The 7,500-nt window shown below is 45.1% G+C and overlaps 1 protein-coding gene across 1 annotated transcript in view; it reads right to left on the bottom strand.

Annotated features, from left to right (window-relative positions):
* Positions 1 to 7,500, bottom strand: part of olfm1b (olfactomedin 1b) — a 50,182-nt gene that overhangs the window by 41,639 nt on the left and 1,043 nt on the right. The gene's annotated exons all lie outside the window — the stretch shown is intronic.

The following is a 7,500-nucleotide window of genomic DNA, read 5'->3' as shown; positions in this document are numbered from 1 at the left end:
AGATCAGACACGTCTGGCGAATGGTGTTGGGTTCATTTCTGGCTGATTCCAGGTTGTTCAGCTGTTCTTCTGTCACAGCTGCCGACTGAAAAGCTGCTCAGTGGTGACGACAGTTTGGGAATTTAGTGTCGTCTCGTCTTCAGAGTCGGACCAAATCGGCTGTCGGTCAGATGTGATCTTAACAGTGTCTGTTTTCTGTTTGTGGTAAAGTAAGAAGTGAAAACGTTCAAACGGCTCGAGTGGCTCCTACAGCTGTCAGAGTGGTTGCTTAGCAACAGCGTCTCAGTGGAGTGATACAGTGTTTGTTAGACGCCTCTCAACCAATCAGCTCGCGGGGCCGAAACTACCTACTGTATAATTGCATATATCCTCCCTATTGACAAAAAATATGGGGGGGCCCTTGTGGCCTGGGGGGCCCTAAGCGATTCCTTATACTGCTAGAATGATCCATGACTACTACACGGATGTAGTGGATGCATTCGGGTGGGGTGACATGGCAAAAAACTCATATATCATGATGCATAAAGGCATTTTGATGATTTTTGTTTATCATTTTACATACGGCCCAAAAACCAAACGACAGGACTAATTACGTTCTATTTTTAGTTGGTCGGTGCTCTTTAAGTACCACAACCCACAATATGCTGAGAAAAGCAGACCTTAATAAAACTTACGATAACAATCAAATATCACCTGTTTACCCACCGCTGCATTCTTGAAAAAAAGAAGGTTCCTCAAGGGTTCTTTAGAAAAGAAAAAGGTTTTATTTAGAACCATGAGTTCAATGCAAAACCATTTTATGCTTAAATGGTTCTTTGCATGTTAAAATGGTGCTTCAGATCAGTAGTTCTACATGGAACATTTTTGAAAATGGTTCTATATAACCATAACGTCAGGCTTCTTAAAAAAAAAACAGTTCTTCAAAGGTTCCTTAGAACACTAAATGGTCCGATATAGAACCATGAGTTCTATATAGAACCGTTTCCTGCTTAAATTGTTCTTTTTGCATGTTGTAATGGATGTGTTGTATATGGTTCCCTACAGAACCTGTCTTAAAATGGTTCTATATAGCACCAAAAAGAGTTCTTCTATTGTTTCAACGTCAAGTTTCACACTTAAAAAAGATGGTTCCTCAGGGGTTCTTCAGTAAAGGAGGCCTTTTTACAAATGGTTCTCTTTAGCACCAAAAAGGGTTCTGCTATTTTTACGAGCGCAACATCAAAGCAAAAGAAGAACCCACTTTCCAAACAACAGAAGAACTTACATTCGCCATCAATCCCAAGAACCATTTCACCAGGCAAAGAGCTATGAGCTCCTGGTTCCAAACAGAACCATTCCCTTTCCTAAGAACCTCTCTAGAACCATCTGCTTTAAGCGTGTACTGCATGCTACCCCTCTCTAAAGCAGTACTACTGTACTATGCAGGTTTCCACAGTACACCCTGGACTGGAAATAGAAGACTGTTATTAAGCTTCAGTAATTAGGAAGCGTTCTCCATGGAGACGGCTAGTTCCGCCCCCATGACGAAACAATCCCATAATACTAAGAAAGACAGTCTTCCACCACAGAGATGAAACGACAGCATGAAAGAGAGACTCTCTGATGAAACTGCGGCTCAGTTCTCTGGTCCTGAAGAAGAACCTCAGTCCAATAAAGAGTCACGATACGTTCATGTTCCACTGCACAGATTCCCTTTTTCAGGCTCCTCGGAAAAGCAGTGAGTCTCTCTGTCATTCGGTTACGAGCCAGACGCTCCGTTTAGCAGCCGCCTACGGAATCAGACCCTGCCAAAGTGCTGAGGGCGCCGCGAATGTTTGAAAATCCGGTTTGAGTGATCCTGATGGGGAGAAGATATATAGAAGATAGTTCTATATATACGTGTGTGTGTGTGTGTGTGTGTGTGTGTGTGTGTGTGTGTGTGTGTGTGTGAAGCAGTGGCCCACTGACTTTGGGCTGGCATGTGCAAAACACTGAGCAAAGGGGAAGTCCACCAACCTTTCCAAAGCACAATTTAACGGCTCTGTTCTGGAGAAACTGACCGAGTCAGAGCTGCTCACAGTGGTGGTGATGGGAACCAGACGTCCACCTCTAAAAGCTCCTCACAGAAAGTTCCTACAGGAAACGCCTGATGCATTGATAGTTTTGATGTTAGGCTTTTACCTTATACATAATTTTAAAATCCATTCACGGTGGAGGGATACATGCAGGGCGTCGTGAGGGAAAGAAAACCTTTCTTCAGATTTTTCACTATTTTACCGTATATTTCATGTAAAAGCTTTAAAGACATGCGGTGGTTCACTGGTGGTTTTGGATAGTGTTGCACTGACACTGACACTGTATTGTTATCAGTGCAAATACTAGCACTTAAATGCAGGATCTGTATTGGTGATGGGGTACCATAAAATGACAGAGCGGTCAGCGGATGCTGAGGGGCATAGTGTGCAGAGGTCACCGACTTTCTGCAGAGTCAATCACTACAGACCTCTAAACTTCATGTGGCCTTCAGATCAGCTCAAGACCAGCGTAGAGAGCTTCATGGAATGGGTTTCCATGGCCGAGCAGCTGCATCCAAGCCTTACATCACCAAGCGCAATGCAAAGCGTGGAATGCAGTGGTGTAAAGCGCCGCCACTGGACTCTAGAGCAGTGGAGATGTGTTCTCTGGAGTGACCAATCACGCTTCTCCATCTGGAAATCCGATGGACGAGTCTGGGTTTGGTGGTTGCCAGGAGACGGTACTTGTCTGACTGCATTGTGCTGAGTGTAAAGTTTGGTGGAGGGGGGATCATGGTGTGGGGTGTTTTTCAGGAGTTGGGCTCGGCCCCTTAATTCCAGTGAAAGGAACTCTTAAAGCTTCAGCACCAAGAGATTTTGGACAATCTCACGCTCCCAACTTTGTGGGAACAGTTTGGGGACGGCCCCTTCCTGTTCCAACATGACTGCCCACCAGTGCACAAAGCAGGTCCATAAAGACGTGGATGAGCCAGTTTGGTGTGGAAGAACTTGACTGGCCTGCACAGAGTCCTGACCTCAACCCCATAGAACACCTTTGGGATGAATTAGAGTGGAGACTGTGAGCCAGGCCTTCTCGTCCCAACATCAGCATCTGTCCTCACAAATGAGCTTCTGGAAGAACGGCCAAAAATTCCCATAAACACTCCTAACCCTTGTGGAAAGCCTTCCCAGAAGAGCTGAAGCTGTTATAGCTGCAAAGGGTGAGCCGACATCATATTAAACCCTATGGATTAAGAATGGGATCTCACTCAAGTTCATATGTGTGTGAAGCCAGATGACCGAATACTTTTGGAAATACCGTGTATAATATTAAATACTAAATATATACATCAAATAAACATAAATGAGTTTTCTTTAGCATCTTTAGTAAATGCCTTCTAGCCAAGCTGAGTGTGTGTTATTTGTGACGCAGAACACAGATCTGACCAAAATATAATACTGTATAAATATCAGGACTTATAGGTTAGTGCGGTTAGACCGAGTTAGTATCGGTATCGGAAAGTGGTATCAGATGATACTAAGGGATCAGGTATTGGTATCAGTGCATCTCTAGTTTTCGGTTCACGAGAACAACACCAACACCTTCTGGGATCATCTCAGCACACAAACACTCCTGGAGTTTTTAAACACTGTGTCCACTCACTGTCCACTCTATCAGACACTCCTGCCTTGTCGGTCCACCTTGTAGATGTAAAGTCAGAGACGACAGCTCATCTGCTGCTGCACAGTTTGTGTCGGTCATCCTCTGGTCCTTCATCAGTGGTCACAGGACGCTGCCCACAGGACGCTGCCCACAGGACGCTGTTGGCTGGATATTTTTGGTTGGTGGACTGTTCTCAGTCCAGCAGCAACACTGAGGTGTTTAAAAACTCCAGCAGCACTGCTGTGTCTGATCCACTCGCACCAGCGCAACACACACTAACACACCACCACCACGTCAGTGTTACTGCAGTGCTGAGAATGACCCACCACCCAAACAGTACCTGCTCTGTGAGGGTCCATGGGGGTCCTGACCACTGAAGAACAGGGTAACAGAGTATCAGAGAAACAGATGGACTACAGTCTGTAACTGTAGAACTACAGAGTGCAGCTATACGGTCAGTGGAGCTGATAAAGTGGACAGTGAGTGAAGAAACGAGGAGGTGGTCATGATATTTTGCTGCTGTCGGAAGAAAACCTCACATCGTATCTCCAAAACAGCAACTTTACAGGAGAAGGAAAAAACCTAGTTTACTTTTAATGTAAGTCAATGGAACCAGAATTTTTTCCACACCTTTTTCCGTCGTTTGTTTTGGTCCATTCATCATGAAATTGACATACAGTGTAAAGATCAAGAGGTATTTTCAAATTCTATCAAAAACTGAAAAACAACAAAAAATAAATAAATATATATATGTATGATGCCGTATCCTGAAGGTACAAAGCCAAACGTGTGTGTGTGTGTGTGTGTGTGTGTGTGTGTGTGTGCGCTTCTGTGCCTCTTGTAATGCGCCTTTGATCTTTCCCCCCGGTTCTCTGCAATACCGCGTCTGTATCGGCTGAAGGTGACATTGTTCTCCTCGTCTCACTTACGGCTGACATTTCCCATCTCATCTTCTCGGAGACCCGCAATCAGAGTTGTTTTGCAGTGTTTACATCCAGCACTTTCATGCATTTAGATCACGGGGACCCAACTGGAAATGCCACACACTCGCTCAGGCTTATCAGTCCGCATGACCAGACAGTAAACCAGCGAGATCTCCACTGTTGGTCCACCATGGTTGAAGAAGCCTCCTGTGAAGTTCTGTCCCTCTCACCTCTGGACCAGCTGTTCTATTGAAGCGCTTTCCTCCTGATAAGCTTCCTTCTTGGCCTCTGACACTGACGTACCGCCATCTGACATGGACAACGGTACGTCATCATCTAGTCTGATGACCGTTTGTCCAGTCGTTTGCTGCATAGGGTCAGTTTCCTGAGGCCTCGTCCTGCTACTACACTTCCTTTCAGTGAAGAGTCTCCATTCAGAAAGCTGTGCAGTCGAGGACTAGACACTTGAGGGTTCTTCACGGGTTCTTTAGTAAAAAGGCAACAGTCCTACTTAGAACTATGAGTTCTATAAAGAACCACACACACACACACACACACACACACACACACATCTTCTAAGCCGCTTCTCCCTCTGGGTCGTGAGGGGGTCGCTGGAGCCCATCCCAGCGGTCATCGGGCGGAAGGCTGGATACACCCTGGACAGCTCGCCAGTCCATCGCATAAAGAACCATTCCATGCTTAAATGGTTCTATGTATGGTGAAATGGTTCTTTAGATTAATGTTGTATATGGCTCGGAAAAAAGGTTCTATGTAGCACCAAACTATACAGAACCCTATACAACACATTCTCCATCAACCTGAAGAACCGTTTCTGTAAATGAGACAACTTTTTTAAAGGTTTCAAGAATGTTCATGTTACGTTGCCGGCAGGTTCTATAAACATTAAAAGGTTCTGCACACTAGTACATCTCATTTACAGAGCAAGGTGGTTCCTGTATTGCGTTACTAAAGGAACCCTTTTGGCACCTTTTTTTGAAGACTGCATTGAATGCACACTGATCATGTGTTGTGTTGTATGTGGTTCTACACAGCACCAAACAAGGTTCTTCTGTTGTTACAAGCATTTCACAGCATCAGTCTGAAGAACCAGTTCACCATGCAAAGAACTGGTTAAGCATAAAATAGTCTAATGTAGAATCCAATGTTCTAAATAGAACCGTATCTTTTACTAAAGAACCCTTGAAAACCCACCTTTTTAGCAGTGTACCTAACTATTTCATGCTTAAATGGTTCTTTGCATGGTGAAAGTGTTCTATAAAGCACCACAAAGGGTTCTGCTATATTTAAAAGCTTGACATCGACAAAATAGAAGAACCTTTTTGGTGCACTTACAAAAGGGTTCTACACAACACACTCTCCATCAATCTGAAGAACGTTTTCACCATGCAAAGAACCATTTCCTTTAAAAAAGAACTACTAAAGAACCATCTTTGTTAAGAGTGTTTCTAAAATCATTTCATGCTTAAATGGTTCTTTGCATGGTGAAATGGTTCTATAGCTTGACATTGTGAGTACTGAAGAACCCTTTTTTTTGGTGTTATATAGAACCATTTTCAGAAAGGTCCTATGCAGAACCCTAGGCAACACATTCTCTTTCAGTCTGAAGAAATATTTCACTCTGTGAAGGAAAATTTACACATGAAATGGTTCTATGGAGAACCCATGGTTCTAGCTGGAACCGTTCCCATGGTAGGCATAATCCCCATCCAGGAAACCAAAGAGTGCCAGAAAACACATCAAATCGACTCGTTATTGTTTAAACAACTCGACACAAACTAATTTAGCCACGCAGTTTGCAAGATGCTAACTCGGTGCCTATAGACTTCCATTGCTTGTTAGCTACATTAGCCTCATAGCTTTAGCTTAAAACTAAGGTAGCAAACTTCAGACACCAAACTTGTTTTGCCTCTTCAGCTTCAACCGAGAGGGGCCGACATGCACAGTGGCGCTCTTTACCATCCTCCAAAACCCCGTGTGTGGTGCCCCCTGCTGGCCACGTGTGGTTAAACTATTAAACTAACTTTTATTTTTTGAGCTACTCGAAGTCGGTGATCACAGATCGTCCAACACAAAGTTCCACCAAAGGCGGTAATCGGAACTAACGCCACCATGCTTTCTTACAGCGCGGCATTTCGGCCAGAAACGCCGACTGACCAACGTGGACGACATAATCAAGGCTTTCTCTGAACCCCAAACCAGGACGGCTGCAGTCAGAAGAGCCTCCGCGGAGAACCCAAGCTATTTAAGCCTCTGTCAAAGCTCTGGCCGGAATCACGTCCCCTTCCACGACTGGAGTGACCTATCAGTGACCCTCGCACTACTACAGCTGTGGTTCTGTTAGGCTTAGGGCCCTAAAGTAGAGGCAAGACTATAAAGTCGCAGGTTATACTGACCCCAGTAACGTCCAAAACAACCTAAACAAAGAACAGCAGTGCGAACAAACTGCACACAGGACGGTGAAGACTGTAACGGTGTCGTCGTGCTGATGTTAGGCTTGCCTGGTTATCCCAGGAAAAGTAGCTTAAAGCGATGTTCATCGTTCGTTTTGAGACTTTAAACACTGACTGGGGTCAAACTGACCTCAAAGATAATTAAGAGGGTTGGATTAAACGCCTTTGATTGGGGCCAAACAATTCCAAACCTGTCCTTGGACGGGCAATAACTGGCGTAGAACCTCAAGTTCCCCCCCAATACCTAGACCCCCCTCCCAATGCCTAGACCCAACCCCCAATGCGTAGACCCCCCCTCCCAATGCCTAGACCCAACCCCCAATGCCTAGACCCCCCTCCCAATGCCTAGACCCACCCCCCCAATACCTAGACACCCCTCCCAATGCCTAGACCATACCCCCAATGCCTAGACCCCCCTCCCAATGCCTAGACCCCCCCCCAATGCCTAG

The sequence above is a fragment of the Pygocentrus nattereri genome, chromosome 16 (genome assembly GCF_015220715.1).
Source record: "Pygocentrus nattereri isolate fPygNat1 chromosome 16, fPygNat1.pri, whole genome shotgun sequence".
Lineage (NCBI taxonomy): Eukaryota > Metazoa > Chordata > Actinopteri > Characiformes > Serrasalmidae > Pygocentrus > Pygocentrus nattereri.
Note: the sequence above shows the minus strand (reverse complement) of the source record. Positions and strands in the feature narration are given on the sequence as shown.